This window comes from Symphalangus syndactylus, chromosome 8, assembly GCF_028878055.3.
Source record: "Symphalangus syndactylus isolate Jambi chromosome 8, NHGRI_mSymSyn1-v2.1_pri, whole genome shotgun sequence".
NCBI lineage: Eukaryota > Metazoa > Chordata > Mammalia > Primates > Hylobatidae > Symphalangus > Symphalangus syndactylus.
In genome coordinates, this window is record NC_072430.2 from 98,486,585 (window position 1) to 98,506,730 (window position 20,146).

Genomic DNA, 20,146 nt, shown 5'->3' on the forward strand with positions numbered 1-20,146 from the left:
TGACTGGTGATGATGAGCATTTTTTCATGTTTGTTGGCTGCATAAATGTCTTCTTTTGATAAATGTCTGTTCATATCCTTTGCCCACTTTTTGATGGGGTTGTTTTTTTCTTGTAAATTTGTTTAAGTTCTTTGTGGATTCTTAAGTAGATTCTAGATATTAGCCCTTCGTCAGGTGGATAGATTGCAAAAATTTTCTGCCATTCTGTAGGTTGCCTGTTCACTCTGATGGTAGTTTCTTTTGCTGTGCAGAAGCTCTTTAGTTTAATTAGATCCCATTTGTCAATTTTGGCTTTTGTTGCCATTGCTTTTGGTGTTTTAGACATGAAGTCTTTGCCCATGCCTATACAGAGTTTCATTAGTATGCACCAGGTACCATGTTGTATTTTATCTTATTTTTGCTTCTATATCCTATGTAAAGTCTCAACAGCCCAACGAGGAAGGTACTTTATTACTGTATTTATAGTTTGGGAAACTTGGGCTACAGAAATTAGTCATCTTGTTCCAGATGGCATGGCTCTTAGTTGGTAGAGCTGGTATCCTAACATAGGTCTATCTGATTATAGTTATTTACCACCATATGGCTTACAGCAGGGCAGTAGAATTTGTTTTATCTATCTGTCTATCTCTCTCTCTCCATCCATTTATCTACCTATCTATCCATCAACAATGTGTATATATAAAAAGAACAATGTATGTGTGTGTGTGTATTTTTTAATGAGCTATTAGCAAATAATAGGGCTAAATGCATGGGTTCAACTGATCATCTGGGAATCTGAAATTTTCCTGTTTCTTAATGGAAAACAGCTTATCTATACACATATACTTTCTGGAGCCTGCGAGACAATATGGAACCGAACCTATTCGGCTCAGTTTCTACTAGCTCCAGTTCCAGAAATAATATCATACCTAACCAAGAACAACGGAAATGCTTAGCCCACCTGAAGACAACCATAGATGCAGGAAGGAACCTAGGAAACCAGAAGACAACCCATAATCCATATAATTTAATGGAGAAATCTGTAAATGAAGATTAGCATAACATTTGCCGCTATTTCTTAATGTAAATTTTTGTTCAAATTTAATTAAATTCAAACTTTGAATTTAGATTAGACACCTATATAGGCTGTTTTGAGGAGTTCTGAAAGAAATTTGCTGTGCAGGAAGAATGAATGAATAAATGAATGAATGAATATAAGCAGGGTCAAATTAGGCCTGGTAACATTATGCCGAAATGAGGATGACTCATATAAAGTTACTGGGTTAATTTTAATACAGTTTCACATAACATAGCCTTAAATTTGTAGTAAAAAAATTTGTTGACATTGTTGCAACATTAAAGAATGACAGATCATTCTTTGTATAATTTATTCAGCACAAATATTTTAACTTTAAATAAGTCTCTAAAGGCAAATCTCAACATTTTCCAGTTTGGAGAGAAAAAAAAGGACTATTCTGCCAAATTGCATACACAAGGGTACAGAAAAAATTTTAAAATGTTTGATTGTTTTAATCTTTAAACCCTTAGCCACCTTTGTCTGAAAGACAATTACGTTGGTTAATGTACAATTTAATTGATTTTAATGTCAGATTCTACTTCAGTAAATACAGTGAATTTCTAAATTAGATACTTTTAAAAATATTTATTTTTAAAATGTTTATGTATCTTTTAAGTAACCACTTAAATCAGCCTCTTTGTAATACAATAAGCTGCATATTATTATAGGTACTTTTAAACCAAATTTCCAACTTTGTAATCATATAAGCATATGTTCCACATAATGACAGTCATCAAGATAATACAGATGTATAATTCATTTTGGAAGTTAGCCACATTCTTGCCTGCTCTGAACACAGAAACCTGTCATATGAATATATCACTCTATTTAGATTGGTAATTAGAATGTGTAGATCTTTATGACACATCTTAGAAAACAAAAACAGAAACTAAAACAAATAATAAATAGTGTTGTACCCCTACGTGGATCTATGATTAAAATTAGCTTCCATGTCTGGTTTTTATTCTTTATTTTGTTTTATTTATTTATATATTTATATTTAATTTCAACTTCAATATATAAATAAAGGAGATATTTTGTTAGGTTTCCCTGAGTAAATCCAATGCAAGTTTTTTCATTATTATTTTTATTTAACTGTGTTAAGAACACCTTATTATTATTATTATTATACTTTAAAATTTAGGGTACATGTGCACAATATGCAGGTTTGTTACATATGTATACATGTGCCATGTTGGTTTTCTGCACCCATTAACTCGTCATTTAACATTAGGTATATCTCCTAATGCTGTCCCTCCCCACTCCCCCCAGCCCACAACAGTCCCCTGAGTGTGATATTCCCCTTCCTGTGTCCATGTATTCTCATTGTTCAATTCCCACCTATGAGTGAGAATATGCGGTGTTTGGTTTTTTGTCCTTGCAATAGTTTACTGAGAATGATAGTTTCCAGTTTCATCCATGTCTCTACAAAGGACATGAACTCATCATTTTTTATGGCTGCATAGTATTCCATGGTGTATATGTGCCACATTTTCTTAATCCAGTCTATCATTGTTGGACATTTGGGTTGGTTCCAAGTCTTTGCTATTGTGAATAGTGCCGCAGTAAACATACGTGTGCATGTGTCTTTATAACAGCATGATTTATAGTCCTTTGGGTATATACCCAGTAATGGGATGGCTGGGTCAAATGGTATTTCTAGTTCTAAATCCCTGAGGAATCCGCCACACTGACTTCCACAATGGTTGAACTAGTTTACAGTCCCACCAACAGTGTAAAAGTATTCCTATTTCTCCACATCCTCTCCAGCACCTGTTGTTTCCTGACTTTTTAATGATGGCCATTCTAACTGGTGTGAGATGGTATCTCATTGTGGTTTTGATTTGCATCTCTGTGATGGCCAGTGATGATGAGCATTTTTGCATGTGTTTTTTGGCTGCATAAATGTCTTCTTTTGAGAAGTGTCTTTTCAAGTCCTTTGCCCACTTTTTGATGGGATTGTTTGTTTTTTTCTTGTAAATTTGTTTGAGTTCATTGTAGATTCTGGATATTAGCCCTTTGTCAGATGAGTAGGTTGCAAAAATTTTCTCCCATTTTGTAGGTTGCCTGTTCACTCTGATGGTAGATTCTTTTGCTGTGCAGAGGCTCTTTAGTTTAATTAGATCCCATTTGTCAATTTTGGCTTTTGTTGCCATTGCTTTTGGTGTTTTAGACATGAAGTCCTTACCCATGCCCATGTCCTGAATGGTATTGCCTAGGTTTTCTTCTAGGGTTTTTATGGTTTTAGGTCTAACATGTAAGTCTTTAATCCATCTTGAATTAATTTTTGTATAAGGTGTAAGGAAGGGATCCAGTTTCAGCTTTCTACATATGGCTAGCCAGTTTTCCCAGCACCATTTATTAAATAGGGAATCCTTTTCCCATTGCTTGTTTTTGTCAGGTTTGTCAAAGATCAGATAGTTGTAGATATGCGGCATTATTTCTGAGGGCTCTGTTCTGATCCATTGATCTATGTCTCTGTTATGATACCAATACCATGCTGTTTTGGTTACTGTAGCCTTGTAGTATAGTTTGAAGTCAGGTATTGTGATGCCTCCAGCTTTGTTCTTTTGGCTTAGGATTGACTTGGCGATGCGGGCTCTTTTTTGGTTCCATATGAACTTTAAAGTAGTTTTTTCCAATTCTGTGAAGAAAGTCATTGGTAGCTCGATGGGGATGGCATTGAATCTATAAATTATCTTGGGCAGTATGGCCATTTTCATGATATTGATTCTTCCAACCCAGGAGCATGGAATGTTCTTCCATTTGTTTGTATCCTCTTTTATTTCATTGAGCAGTGGTTTGTAGTTCTCCTTGAAGAGGTCCTTCACATCCCTTGTAAGTTGGATTCCTAGGTATTTTATTCTCTTTGAAGCAATTGTGAATGGGAGTTCACTCATGATTTGGCTCTCTATTTGTCTGTGATTGGTGCACAAGAATGCTTGTGATTTTTGTACATTGATTTTGTATCCTGAGACTTTGCTGAAGTTGCTTATCAGCTTAAGGAGATTTTGGGCTGAGATAATGGGGTTTTCTAGATATACAATCATGTCATCTGCAAACAGGGACAATTTGCACTTCCTCTTTTCCTAATTGAATACCCTTTATTTTCTTCTCCTGCCTGATTGCCCTGGCCAGAACTTCCAGCACTATGTTGAATAGGAGTGGTGAGAGAGGGCATCCCTGCCTTGTGCCAGTTTTCAAAGGGAATGCTTCCAGTTTTTGCCCATTCAGTATGATATTGGCTGTGGGTTTGTCATAGATAGCTCTTATGATTTTGAGATCCCATCAATACCTAATTTATTGAGAGTTTTTAGCATGAAGGGTTGTTGAATTTTGTCAAAGGCCTTTTCTGCATCTATTGAGATAATCATGTGGTTTTTGTCTTTGGTTCTGTTTATATGCTGGATTACATTTATTGATTTGCGAATGTTGAACCAGTCTTGCATCCCAGGGATGAAGCCCACTTGATCGTGGTGGATAAGCTTTTTGTTGTGCTGCTGGATTCTGTTTGCCAGTATTTTATTGAGGATTTTTGCATCAATGTTCATCAAGGATATTGGTCTGAAATTCTCTTTTTTGGTTGTGTCTCTGCCAGGCTTTGGTATCAGGACAATGCTAGCCTCATAAAATGTGTTAGGGAGGATTCCCTCTTTTTCTATCAATTGGAATAGTTTCAGAAGGAATGGTACCAGTTCCTCCTTGTACCTCTGGTAGAATTCGGCTGTGAATCCATCAGGTCCTGGACTCTTTTCGGTTGGTAAGCTATTGATTATTGCCACAATTTCAGAGCCTGTTATTGATCTATTCAGAGATTCAACTTCTTCCTGGTTTAGTCTTGGAATACAATCTACCATCAGAGAATACTACAAACACCTCTGCACAAATAAACTAGAAAATCTAGAAGAAATGGATAAATTCCTCGATAAATTGTGTTAAGAACACTTAACATGAGATCTACTCTTTTAATAGATTTTTAAGTGTACATTACTTCTTCTTAACTACAAGTCTAATGTTGTACATTAGGTCTCTAGAGCTTATGCATGTTGTAAAACTGCAACTTTATACTCATTTATTAGCAACTCTAAATCTTCCAAATGATATCTAAAAGTATGTCACAATCACATTCTAGAAATTCTTTGAGTGGAAACTGACATAATCAATGTTTAAAAGATTTTCTTATATAATTGTATGTCACTTTGCAGAAGCCAGTTTAATAATTGCATTTCAGATGTTAGAAAATATGAACATTTGGTGGGAAAAATCCTTAGAACAAATATAAGATAGGATACGATATTCTATCAAAAGAAGGCATTTACCTTGACAATTCTCTTATGGTTTGATTTGATTTATTTCTATTCTTTATTTTCATTTAATTGCCATAGTTTTTTTGGGAAAGATATATAGCTTTTGAAGAAGAAAATCAGTGACAATGACTTAGAAGAATCTTAATCTCATGAAAGAAATAAATGCTTGTCAGTCAAGAAGCTGTAACCTTTACCTTGTTTTGACCTTTACATTTTCAAGGTGAGCATATTATTTGGAAGGGAGTAACACAAAACTCCACAGGATGCTCTATGATCAATACAATCAACAAACCTTCACACTGTATGTTTAAAGGTATTAAGAAGATAAACACATCAGAATTTTACCAGTTGGAATAATCCTGTATTGGATGCTTGCCTCATTTGGGGATTTACAATTGATCTTTTCTCTATCCTGAACTTCTCAGTATTATTCTCAATGACTCTACAAAAGAAAAGGAGAGCTCTTAGTTAAATGTTAGGAAATTTTTTGGTTTAAGATTGAAGACAACTTGCATATTTATTAATTATATAAGGTGAAACATGGGAAGGCAAAATTATTTTTTAAATTAAATTTTTACCTATATTTGTCCCTATATTAATCCATTAAAATATTTTTGAGTACCTTCTATGTATATGTGACTGTTCCATTATGTGAGGACAGAGTAATAAACAAAATATACATGCTGTCTTCCCTTTTAGCGCTTATAAGCTAGTGCAAAAATGAATGTTGAATACTTTGAGGGGACATTAATATATGTAATCAAAATTGTGATAATAATCAGAAAGAAGAAGTATATGAGTAGATCATATGACAAAATGCCCTGACCTGACCTATAAGAAAAGTTATTTGAGGAAGTTTAATTTTGTTGTCTTAAAAGATTAAAATAAATTAACTAGCTTGGGGGTATGTGACCTGAGTGAGAAGGTGAATTTAGGAGTGGAAGCAAGAGAGAAGAGATGTCCCAGAAAATGTAACACAAAGGTCAATATCACTGAGATGTGAAGGAGCATGTCACGTCAGGAACGGAGAGAAAACATTATCATTAATTGTCAGAGAAATGCAAATCAAAATGACAGTGAGATATCATATCACTCAGATGGCTGCTGTTAAAATGTTAAGAAATAACAGATGTTGGTGAGGTTGTGGAGAAAAGGAAAGCCTTATACACTGTTGGTGGGAATGTAAATTAGTTCAGCCATCATGGACAGCAGTTTGCTGATCTCTCAAATAACTTAGTACAGAGCTACCATTCCACCTAACAATTCCATTACTAGGTATATACACAAAGAGAGAAATGAATCATTCTACCAACAAGACATATGCACGTGTACATTCATTGCAGTGTTATTCACAATAGGAAGCCATGGAATCAACCTAGCTACCCGTCAACTGTGGATTGGATAAAAATGTGGTACATGTACACCTTGGAATACTACATATCCATAAAAAAGAACAAAATTATGTTATTTGCAGCAACATGGATGCAGCTGGAGGCCATTATCCTCAGCAAATTACTGCAGAAACAGAAAACCAAATACTGCATGTTGTCACTTATTGGTGGGAACCAAACATTGAGCACACATGGACATAAAGATGGGAACAATAGACAGTGGGGGGATTACTAGATGGGAGAGGGAGGGAGAAGGGAATGAGCTGAAAAACTACCTATTGGGTATTATGCTTGCTACCTGGGTGACTGGATCATCTGTACTCCAAAACTTAGCATCATGCAATATACCCATGTAACAAAACTGCATATATACCTCCTGAATGTAAAATAAAAATTGAAAATACTGGTTGAAAAATTTACAAAGCATGTGTTGGGGTGATGAGACCCAACACCAGACTGTGGGGGCTACGAAGTCCGGCAGAGTTAAAGGAATGAGATAAGACAAGCTAAGGCATAAAGTGGGACCAGGGGGCCAACGCTAGTATGGAAGCTGCAAAGGCCTGGAGCTGTGGAAGCCCACACTATTTTTTGGTGATCAAAGAAGCAGGTGGTAAAGATGTGGGGATTGAAAGAAAGCGGTGCATCAAGTGCGTGATCTACAGCTGTGACAGTTTAGCATTTTCTTTGAAGCATATGGAACATGTTCTGCTACTTGAGATAATGGGACACATGTTATTCTGGTTTAAGACACAATCAATCCACAAGACTGGGAGTGCCAGAAGCAAGGATCTATCAAGTCTAGACACATTCCAGAGGCCATGAGGGGTTTTATGCCCTGAGCCCTGGATTCCATCCAAGCCACAAGGGGTTTTATGCCCTGGGCTTAGATTGTGGTGTGGCAGGGCAGCCTTCCACCCTTTGGCACAGAGCTTGGTGTTCCAAAGGCCACAAGGGGTTTTAGACCCTGGAGCCTGGACATGTTCCTAGACTCTTTTACATTATGTCAGGCATGAAAGCCCTACCTCAGCTTTTTTCCCAACACTCAGCTTTCTAACAGCATATAGGGCAGATAATGAAGCCTGTAAAGCTGCCAGGCTTTACTCTTTAATGGCATTTACCCTGAGAAGGCTCAGTCATCAGTATCTGTGTAAAAACTCTCTCTGTCTCACTTGGTTAAAGTTTTCATTTCTGCTAGATAAAGTTTGGTTTTGTTTTTGATAATTGCAAATAAACAAGGGAGTTATATTTTGGAACTTTCCGAAAACACCGTTTATCCACAGAATTTGACAGTAATCCAGTTTGCCTGAATTTAGTTAGCTTTCCTTCCAGCTTTCCTTCTGTCCTTTCAACATGCATCATTTGGTCTTTGAGCATTCCCTTGCTTTCTGGCCAATGACATTATGGGCTTACCTTGTATTTTCACTGCCTTAGATCTATGGCTAACATTTTTTTTTCAAAGATCTCTGGCTTCTTTTATTGGAAAACTGTATTTAGTAACTAAGATTTTGGTGCTGGATATGGCATTGCTTCTAGGTCTTTTCAGTGGAGATAGCTAGGGATTATATTTTGAAATTATGAATCATATTGTTTTATATACTTACATTTGCAACAAAGATTTTCCTAATTTATTGGATTTTGTAATTTATTATATATTTATTTTTGCTCATACTGATTTCCTGTTTCTAATAATATCAGCATATTTACTTATTTAAATATATGTAAGATAGATTTTAAAATATCATCTTCAAAATTATTTCAAAAATAAAACTACTTAATAAACTTTACCATTTCTTTTCTATTCTTTTTGTACTTAAGATATAGTTTGCTAAATATTTACAGAAATTCACTTGATTTTCAAGCTTATGATAGGCCTGGATATCTGTTACTGTGGGTTTAGTTATACGACACCAGTGTCTCCAAAATATGGTTCAAATTTCACCTCTATGTCATCAAATCACAACATAACAGATGTGCATTATAATCAGTGACCAGTCATGTCACTTTTTTCAGTCTGCTGCTGATTGTTCACTTCATGTTATTCAGTTAATGCATGCCAGTGAAATCATGGAGTGATATTGCCTCTTTATCTTTCAGTGATACACTTATGTGAGATTTTGAAAAATGAAAAATCAAAGGTGGAATTGACCAGTAGATGTAAAAGTACAACGAATAAACAAAAATGCAATGTTGAAAGTGAAACTGAAATTCGACAGAAATAAAAGAAATAGCAGACTGGGGGGATATTGACTTTGACACCATGATGCCAGAGGAACTTAGTGATGGCAAACTTATCAATATAAAATGAGGATATTGGTTGTCAACTAGGTAAGTAGGTTGAAGGTTTTATTTAAGTTTTCTCTAGTCTTCCTCATTTTCGTCTACCTATTCTAGAAATTTTTGAGCTAAGAAAGTTAAAATCTCCAAACATTATTTTAAATCTGTCTATTTGTGCTTTTCAGATTTATCTTTCTTTTTGTTGTTGTTTCATTTATTTTGAAGGTCTGAAGTAAGTACCTCTACATTAGCTTTCTTAACATTACTGTTTGGATGATGTATATTTTTTTCATCATATATCTCTTCTACATCTGTCTTCACAGGAAATATGTATTTCCTTTAGACACAATTTAGTTAGGTATTTTTTCTTACATTTTATCATACAATATCTACCTTTTAATTAGCATGTTTTGGCCATTTATATTTTACATAATTTTTAGTTTAGTTGGGATAATTCTAACATCACATTTGTTTTCTATTTTACTCATTTGGTGTTTCTTTTATCTCTGTTTTCTGTTTATTGGTTATTTTTAGAAATTCCACTTAATCTCCATTTTTAAATTAGCTAAAACTCTAATTTGTGAGTATGCAAGTTTGTGTCTTGCTGTTCTGAAGTCTACCATATATATATATATATATATATATATATATATTTTATTTATTTTTGAGACGGAGTCTCGCTCTGTTGCCCAGGCTGGAGTGAAGTGGTGTGATCTTGGCTCACTGCAAGCTCCACCTCCCGGGTTCACGACATTCTCCTGCCTCAGCCTCCCAAGTAGCTGGTACTACAGGCGCCTGCCACCAAGCCTGGCTAATTTTTTGTATTTTTAATAGAAACAAGGTTTCACTGTGTTAGCCAGGATGGTCTTGATCTCCTGACCTTGTGATCCACCTGCCTCAGCCTCCCAAAGTGCTGGGATTACAGGAGTGAGCCACTGCACCCAGCACAATAAACATTTTTAACTTATCACATCTACTTTAAAATAATATGAAACAACTTTTTATATAGAAAAACAGAAATTCACATTTTCTTTTATATTTTTGATACTTTTTTGTAATGTATTTTACTTTTACATATGCGTTAGCCCCAAATACTACATATATATCTGTTATATACATATGTGTATATATATTTGTGTATATATATATTTGTGTGTGTGTGTATATATATAAAACAGTCCATTGTTTTTTGAAAGCATTTAAAGTGAAGAAACAGTTTTAATCTCTGCCAACATATTTATTAATTATGGCACTCTCCATTACTTTATGAAATCATAGTTTGCTTCTGGTGTCATTTATCTTTAATTTGAAGAACTTCCTATGCCATTTATTATTGAAAATATCTGCTGGCAATGATTTTCTCATCTTTGGTTTTTCTTAAATATTTTAATTAAAATTTAGTTTTTCAAAGATATTTGTGATAAGTATATAATCCTAGGTTATTTTCTCATTTCTGTCCTTTAAAGATATTTGTCAACTCTCTTGTGGCTTGTTTTTCATGTCTAGTTTGTTTTATTGCATACAAACATTGCATATTATGTTGATAGAGCATGTAGATTTTGTTGTCTGCCTTTCACGAATTTGAATTTGTTTTGGCAAAAAATTAAGTTACTTCCAGATAAATTGATTACGTGAGGCTTGCTTTATTTTTTATTATGTTGGGTCTAATATATACCAATGCTAATTTATACTTAATTCTAAGATTGACCTTCCTGGACGCTCAAATGATCACTCACTGGTCATCAAGATCTCTCTGGTTAAATGGAATTTGAGCATCTCTAGGCTCTGTGTGTGTTCCAAGAATTCTTCAATCTGTAGTTTCCTGGCAGTTTGTCTTTGCTCATTCATATAATTTCACCTAACACATGTACATATTAACATTTAGAAAAGAGTCAAGAGAGCATGTGTGTAGATATCTGAAGAATTCTTTTTTATTGTCGTTTGTTTTTTGTGTAAATTACTTGTTTTCAGTACTCTGCCTCATAAATTTAAGCAGCCTTTTCCTCTGTCTTCCTAACCCAGAACAATCTCCATTGTGTTCCCACCCATTTTTCATGGTCCAACATTTTTCTCCTGACCAAAAACCAGAAGGATTACTAGAATTATCTAATTTGTTTTCCTTCTCTCAGGCACCACAGTTTCACACTGCCTATTGTTTCAATGCCTAAAAACAGTTGTGTATACACTGTTCAAAGTTCTAGATTTTTAAGTCAGTATGCCAAGTTCTATGCCATAAACTCCTGCATACCCAGAAGCCATATAGTTTGTTTGCTTTTAAGCTTTTTTACTTTTTTAAGCTTTTTTAGTGGCAGTGTTGCTATAGTAATGACTTATTAGATCCTAACAGAATGCAGAAGTCTAATCAATTTTATTATTCAGTTTAGTTTTGTTTAAGCTTCCTGTTTTAAAAAATGTCTTTAATACATAACACAACTATAAATAAAGATACTTAAAAACCACATTATGATTAACACCACCAAAGCTGTTAGTGATTAATATACCAACGGGATAAGTAAACTAATCAATAACCACCAATTTACTCTAATTAATTATTTAGATTATATAATTTATTTGTTTCTAAAAATAGAGATTGAAACAGAACCATAACCACATGCATCTACTTAGGCTCTTCTATGTGCAGTTTGAGAAATCTGGACTAAATGGCCTTCAAAGAGTTTATATATTTATATGTATTCAATAATTAATATAAATAAAATGCATATAACTATATGTCATAAATATATATAAACAAAATTTGAGACATGTATGGTACTTTCAAGTTATTATTATCCTGCCTATAACAACTGTGCCTCAGACTTCTTTTTTATAAAAATAATTTAAGTAAAATTATTTGTTGGTAGAAAAATGAAGTGTCAGTACAAGTCTTCAGCTTTGCTTTCAACAAGTTTGCATCTCATAAACTCATCCAAACTAAAAATGTGATAGCTTGCTTCATAAGCAACATTAGATCAATGATGTATAAAGTAAAAATATCAAGAAGATATTGAAAAGAGATATTCAGGAATAAAAACCTGAAGAAAATTCTGCACAGGTAGTTCTTTTTAAGCTAATTTCTCATACAGTGTGACTATGTCTGTCGCTGAAATTGTGCTTGCCTATGGTCACACTCTTAATAAATCTGTCATAAAGATTTACTCAAATAAATGTTACATAACATTGTGATTGCTAAATACAACTATTTAAAAATCTTCTGAATATACTTTTAACATGAAATAAATTTTAGTGGTGAGTGCCAAAGTGAAGCTCTAGAGGAAATGCAAAGTCTGTCTATACTTCTATAAGTAATCACCCTCCAAGACTTATGTTAAATGTATCTCAACTTACAAAAAATGACAAAATTAAGAGGTATAAAGGGAACTTCTTTGACCATTTCATAGATCATTTCTCTATGCTTCTTTTCTCTTCAAAGAATTATGTTTCAATAATTTGCAGCTATGGAAACAAAATATGTCCTTGGTACCTGTTAAGTACAGTGTGCCACAACTGTGCTCTTTGCTGGAAATACACCAATTCATAATGCTGAGATGCTTCCAGTCTGGCAAAAAACAAAACAAAAACACAGTTTCACAGTTTCATTGTGTTCTTACTATTATTTGGCTGTTCATTGGCACCAATAGTGCTTTCACTTCCAAATTCACTCTATGTGTTTCATAGTGTTTTTCCCAAGTCCTATTTAGTGAAAATGTCCATTCTTCCAAAGTATTAATAACAATCTCAGCCATCATTTGGGAGGGCATTGAGTTTTTTCAGCAATATAACATTAAGATGTAAATGACTCATAGCCTGGATTTAAAGTATTAGTATCTGGAAAAATATTTTATTTTTAATACAAAAGAATAAATCACTAGGAAAAGAATATTCAAAATTCAAACTGATCTGGAGAATTGTGGACGTGCATTATTTCACCCAGGGAATTTTAAACAGAAGAAGAAGATTTGGGAAACAGGAAATATGTCAATTTATTCCTAAAAGAGACTGCTCATCAATTTGATAGCCATCACATTACAAATTAACTCCAAAGCCAATTTTTAATAAGTGATTTAATCTACTTTGGGAATTTGAAATTTGGGGCTTATCTTCATACATACATGTACACTTAGTGATTGGAGACAATTGATATTATAAGTACCCTGTGGCACAAACTTCCAAAGAGGAGGATTAGCAAAATTTATATTCAATGTACAAACATTTAATAGCAAATTGGCACTGAAGAGTCAAACAATGGGTGCTGGTAAACAAGAGGAACTTACTCTCTGAAATTAACTTAGAAAACATATATCATATTAAGTATAAGAAATTATCTTCCCACATAGACAATATAGAACAAACATTTTATTAATCAATTTAACCATTGTTTTCTCATTTCCTCACTGTCTTGTTTGTTGTTTTTATGACAGTGATAGATGCTCATGTGGACTTCAAAAAATTATACCATTTTTCTTTCTGCCACTGAATTTTCCATGTTGATTCAGTTCATCAATAATATAATCTTGTGATTTAAAGACAGATTTTTAAAATGTGATTTTCACTGCATATTATTTCTTCAAAGAATGGTTTATCATGTATCATTTTTGTTTCTCCAATTCTAAAAATAATTTTAACTCACATTTATGTCTGTGATTATAATGCTCATTTCTTGAACTTTTACATTACAGCCTTTCAGTTCTTGCATTTTTTACTTGCTCACTTTACTAGTGTATGTATTTATGTATTGATTTCAAGTAGGTGAACTGAATTATTTGAGTCCCTAAAGTATGTATATATTTCTCTGACTTTCCTTAAAAAATACATTATGGCTAAGTGTACATTCTTGACCCCTCTGTAATCTTTTCAAAAATAACGTGAATGGTATTCACCTGTCTTATGGCATTTAGTATTGTTTGAGTAAGTGTATAAGAAATCCAACTTTTGTTCTACAGCTGGCAAACTTTTTTTTTTTTTTTGCCTGCTGTAGAACAAAAGTTAGATTTTATTTTCAGGAAAAGTTTATAATGCTTGTTGTCCACAGCATTTTTATTTGGCCTATTTTCTTTCTTCTTTGATTAAGAGGGATTTACTCCCATCCATGTTTTCACCAAAAACAGGTTGTGTGGTGGTCCTTGATCTTGTCTATCAAGTCCTTTTTCCCAAAGGATAACTGAAGAAGATCACATACATTCCAACTTATTGACTCTGATAGGTATTCATCTGATGAGCTCCTCTTCAACTGAGGTAGAACCTTTTATTTATCCGACTATTCTCACTATTATAACTGATAAAGTGCAGTAAATTTCATTTTTCATCATGTAAAGCTGCCATGGACCTTGATGTCTATGTTTGTTGCCTAGAATGTTTTATAAATGAAGTCAATAAATGACTTCCCCCATCCACATCCACTCACTAGCATTCTCCCAATTCTTATCTCATTTGTTCTATGATGGAGAATGAAAAAATAATGTATTGTGTTCCAAAGAGGTTGTATTAAGTTCCATCCCACCAACAGTGTATGAGGGTTCCTTTTTCTCAGAATTTTTGCCAACTTTGAGTTTTTAATAATGAACATTCTGAGTTGTGTGAGATGGCATCTTATTGTGGTTTAAATTTTCATGTCTCTGATGATTAGTAATGTGGAGCATTTTTTTCATGTTTGTTGGCCATTTATTTGTATTCTATGGAGAAATGTTTATGTCCTTTATTCACTTTTTAATAAGGTTATTAGTGTTTTTCTTGTTTAGTTGTTTGAGTTCCTTGTAGATTCTGAATATTAGCCCTTGCTGGATGCACACAGTGAAAGAAAATATTATCCTAATATTATCTGTGTAGTTTGCTGATTATTTCTTTTGCTGTGCAGAAACTTTTTAGTTTAATTAGGTCCTATTTGCATATTTTTTGTTTTCTTGAATTTGCTATCGAGGACTTAGTCATAAATTTTTTGCCTAGGCCAACGTCCAGAAAAGTTTGTTTCCTTTTTTTCTCTGGGATTGTTACAGTTTTAGGCCTTACCTTTAATTCTTCAGTCCATCTTGAGTTAATTTTTATATATGGCAAGAAATATTGATCCAGTTGAAGGCTGGCACCACACCTAGGTTCCCCACAAAAAGCCAAAACGGTAGAAATTTTACACGCTAGTTTTACCTTTGCGGTGGGCTTTGCATTGCTAAGACTCAGAGCAAAGAGTGGCTAAAGATTAAATTATCTTTTGATTGACACTCTTAGACTTTTACTTTTAGCCTTGTATCCGTGGCAGTGCTTATGACTTCACTGTTCGTGGGCTTATTGAGTATTTGGGCCTGGTTTCTTAAATGGATTGTGTTTAGTAAATATTTGGTTTTGATTGTGATATTGCAAATTCTAGATGTCAGTGTTGTTATGAGTTTTCAAATTTGATGTCTTTATATGTAATCTCAGAGAAATTCACCCAGTGATTATTTGTCATATGCTTTTATTATTTTCCTAATATAAGTAAGCTTAATTTTGCTAACTTGTGTTATTCAATTATATGTAGAAAAATTAAGAATGTTAATGTTATTCAGACTGATGAAAGTGTTTCCAAACCTGACACACAAGGGAAAACTGATCACTATGTATATTTACTTACAATATTATTTTTGTTTCAATTGTTTTATACATATTTTCCATTCATTGTTTTGTTTTTTAAAAATGTGCATTATAAAAGAACCTCTTCATAAAAGAATGTAAATTCCAGTTGAATGGGCAAAATATATGTAGTAAAAGAAAGAATATGCTAGTTGTCAAAGTATGGAAAGTTTGAGATGATACACTTATTAGATAAAACATTTTTAAACTGTAGAGAAAATGTTTTTTGTAGTTTGTTAATAAGTTGACTTTTTTTATATTATATTTAAAAAGAGTAGATTTAAAAGGCGTACCACAGGTCATTTTCATGAGTATTTTAAGTAAAGTGGAGGGACTATACTTATATTTTTACTTACTGACTTTGATGATATAATGTTTGATAACAGAAATTTTTAGCACTCTATAAATTATTGAACTATTTATTTCATTTCCAGGATTGAAATGCTATTTTTCTTCCCTGGTACAATGTTAAAGCTTTAAACTCTTGTCAATGATGTGACATTTCATCTGCAATGATCTACACTAGAAAAATAAAAATGTAGTTACTGACAAAAAAGCAGGTAAGAAAAATGATTTTTTACTGATTTATGGATGTCCTACTTTCGTATATAATCTTGCTTGAATCCATGTAATTTTCTGGAAGAGTATCGAAAGAATACTAATTTTGTTCAGATATTTGACTATAAACCCACTGTCTATTTTTTATCCCCTAAAGAAACATTAACTGAACTAGTACCTATCTTTAGAAAATGATATGACCAGCATTAAGAAAAGTCAAGAGGAAAACGTAAATAATTAAAATTACTAACAAAAGTACTAGCAGCTATTAGTTTGGTGCAAAAGTAAATGGTTTTTGCTATTACTTTTAATGGCAAAAAGCATAATTACTTTAGCACCAACTGCATACATTGTTATTTTGATTAGAGTGTGATCCGCTTTATGTGATTCATTTGCTACAATTCAACTCCAGAAAATATGCACATTTGATATTTTTTAAAGTCTAACTATATTCCTCAGAAAGCTTTGAATCTATCTATATATTCATTTATATATTCATTCAAACATATTTGTACTTTCTTCTCATTCTGTTTTTCTACCCTAATGAAATTAACTTATATTTTTAAACAGAAAATAATTATTTCATAATATAGGAACACATAGTTGTTTTAAATAAGAAGTATTGTAAATCTAACTTGTAAACTCAATCATTTTGGAAATATGGTGGTACTTCCAAATGGACAATTATTTAAAGACACTTCAATAGTTTTTAATAGATTTTAGTCATTAATCTTTCTCTAAATATGAAGCTATGCTGTTACTTGAGAAAGACTGCCAACCAAGCTGGTGGCTGAATAATTCATAGATTATAAAACTGTGTCTCTTTGTTTTAATATATAGTGTTAAGTCTTCTTAAGATACTCATTTTTAAAAGGTACTTACAAACCAAGTTACTCAAATACATATCTTACATTTCTATGTATAGCAGATAGCTATGTGTTAATGATAAACACCAATATAATGCCAAGTTTTCATAAAATATATAAAGTTTTCAAGAATATTGGTGCATTTATAAAATCATCAAAAGTTTTAATTTTGAAACCTACTCTTCTGGCTTAAGGACTCCAGGTTTTAGATGCTAATTTCCACTGGTCCTGTACTATTCGTACAGATTTTGGGCATCATAAAGAATCTATGGAAAGAGAAAGAAGTATTGGCTCATATGCAACTTATACAATGTTAATAATATAATCTTTTGTATCGCATTTGTTCTCTAAGAAATTTTGATATATAAGGATTAAGGTATAAAAGCATAAGGTGACTACTGGTAATACATAATGCTGAAGAAATGCTAAAAAAAATATGATCGAACACATGCATTTTGTTATCACCTTCCCAGTTCTGGTAGGTTACATTTCAGCAGGGATGGTGGGAAAAAAAAGTCATATAAATTACCAATTAGTTTTTCAGGAAATTCTAGTGGCAGGTTGGCAAGGAATTTTTTTATTTATTAGAGAAAGAAAGCTTGAATTGCCCCTGGGTCAAATGGATATTGCCAAAGGAAATCAAACTTAAGTTGTTGAAACTGCACGTCAAAAAAGGCTGCCTGCAGGGACAAGGGCAGTCTTGGAGAAAAAGGCTGAAGGTGTACTATCTTGGATATGATTGATAAGAGGCTCACCAGTGGGAGCCCAGTTTGAATTGAACATAACAATGATTCTTATAGCTGAAAATTCCCAAAAAGTCTTGGCATCTTTTTGACATGTCACCAAGTATCAAAGAACTAGATCACAGACTGGGTCCAAAGGCAGGGGCAAGTAAAAAACAAAATGAAAAAGACAAAGAAAAAAAATTATCCCTATGCCTAAAAGTGCCAACTCTTTCAGAGAATTTGCATTTTGTACAATAAATAGTAATCACACAACCAAAGAAGTATTCTACTTTTAAGACTGAAATAATAGATACCCTATTTTTTTTTTTAGCAAAGAGTTCTTCCTGATATCTTTTTAATCAGACTGTCAATTTCTTCAGGAAGTTTTTCTACTCTTTAGTACCATAGGCTCTGATAATGAGCCATACCAACTTGTCAACAATAAAGAAAACACATTGGAAATGAGTGTGTTTAGATATAGCACCAATTTTCATGTGTTAATTTATTTTGTTAAAACTTCAGCTGAATTAAAGGAGTTTAATTGAGCAATAAACGATTCATGAATCAGACATCCCCCAGAATCACAGCAGATTCAGAGACTCTAGGGGTATGTCATGGTCAGGACAAATTTATAGACAAAAAAAGTAAAGTGATGTACAGAAATTGGAAGTGAGGTACAGGAATGGCTGGATTGGTTACGGGTTGGCATTTACCTTATTGGAACACAGTTTAAGCACTCAGAAGGGTATGACTGGTTGAAATGTGGCTGCTGGGATTGGCCAAGACTCAGCATTGTTACAGGTGCTACTCCTAAGTTAGGTTTTCAATTTTGTCTACCTATTAAGTTAGGTTGCGTTCACCCACAAGGACTCAAATATAGAAGTAAGAGAGCCTTCTCAGGCCATATGTAGTTCACTTTAGCAATTCCCCTCTTTTGGTCATTTTCTCAATTTTGAGAGATTGAACAAAACTCTTGTCATTGATGTCACTATCAACACCGTAAGTGTACTTATTTGGTCTTTAAGCCCACTGGAAAATAGTAGAACAGTGAGTTTTGTAAAGGTAGGAGCAAGGACTTGAATAGAGGGTACCTCCTTATGTTGGAACATCCTGTTTACAGGAGAAAAAAAAAAACCTGATCTGTTCTAGGAACAGTTAGCATGACCAACTTCATTTTAGTTTGGTTTGGTCTGTTGGGGTCTAGTGCATGAGCTTAGTCTAAAACATTTTGTTTTTAAAATTCCCCCTTTTTGGTCAGGCTCTCACTTAGGTGAAAGTGTGACCACAACTTAGGGCCTTAGCATCATTTTCAGTTACCATCATTTTGAGTGAGTTTCCTGTCTCAGCACCTCATTCATAGGTTACAGTGTCCTCATGGTTGTGCACTTCTTTCAACTCTTGTCGTTCCAGTTAAAGACAGACCGTTTGCCATTCTAGAGGTGGCTGAATGCAAACTTTTAGAACCTTTGAGAAAATACAGTGTACCAGGGAAACTATTATTACTCTCGGGAGGATAATACCAAGAGTTTGGAGTATGCTTCTTATTCAGACTCCCCATAAACCAAACCACCTAAAATCGAAGAGAGTAAAGAATGAGTTAGATGGGGAGTCTACTTGCTTAACTAGGTGATCTTTTTGTTAATATCCTACAGCTGAATCTCTATAATCTTCCATTTAATGTAGTTCTTCATAGGCCACAATTCAATTATTTAGCATAACTTTCACAAGATAATTTAAAGTCTGTTGTGTGACCATAGCCTTTACAGTAGAATCTGCTATAGAGCCTATCATGAGGGATACATTTCTGGTTATTGCCTCTTTTACTCCAAACCATGGAAAAAATGATGCCCTTCTAGAAGAATGAAGGCCTCCTGGCAATCAATATTCTCTTTAACCCTTGATGTGGGTAAGAATAGTATATCAATGTTCTGTTTCTGACTGAATATGAAGAAAAGTATGTACCATTAAAGTTTCTCACCTGCATTGGGCCTTCATCTTTTATCTATGTATAAGGCTGGCTACAAAATCCTACACAGATAAAAGTATACCACATAAGTGCACTAAACAGACTCCTTTCTTATTTCTGTTATTCGTAGAGGCATAAACAAGAAAAAAAGTTCAAAGATAAGAGTCTCATGATAGTAGAGAAGTCTTGATCCGTGATCTTGGGAAAAGCTGTTCACATCAAGGATGCTATCTTCTTCTGGGGAGAGACTTTCCTGTTTAACTGGACCTTAAGGGTTCCAATGGGTGTACAGTTCCATGAGTGAGTGTGGAGGGATCCTTCTCAGTTGTGAGATTATGAACCCAAAATTCAAGTTCCAAAGTTTTATTGCAGTAGGAATGGCAAAGCAATCTTTCCCTGATGTTT

The 20,146-nt window shown here is 33.6% G+C and overlaps 1 long non-coding RNA gene across 1 annotated transcript in view; it reads left to right on the forward strand.

Annotated features, from left to right (window-relative positions):
- LOC129488205 (uncharacterized) overlaps positions 1 to 20,146 on the forward strand; it is a 77,967-nt gene that overhangs the window by 20,407 nt on the left and 37,414 nt on the right. Inside the window, exons 2-4 of the long non-coding RNA XR_008659613.2 lie at positions 8,850 to 9,080; positions 14,135 to 14,261; positions 16,061 to 16,186. This is a non-coding gene — a long non-coding RNA (uncharacterized lncRNA). The remainder of the gene's footprint in view (positions 1 to 8,849; positions 9,081 to 14,134; positions 14,262 to 16,060; positions 16,187 to 20,146) is intronic.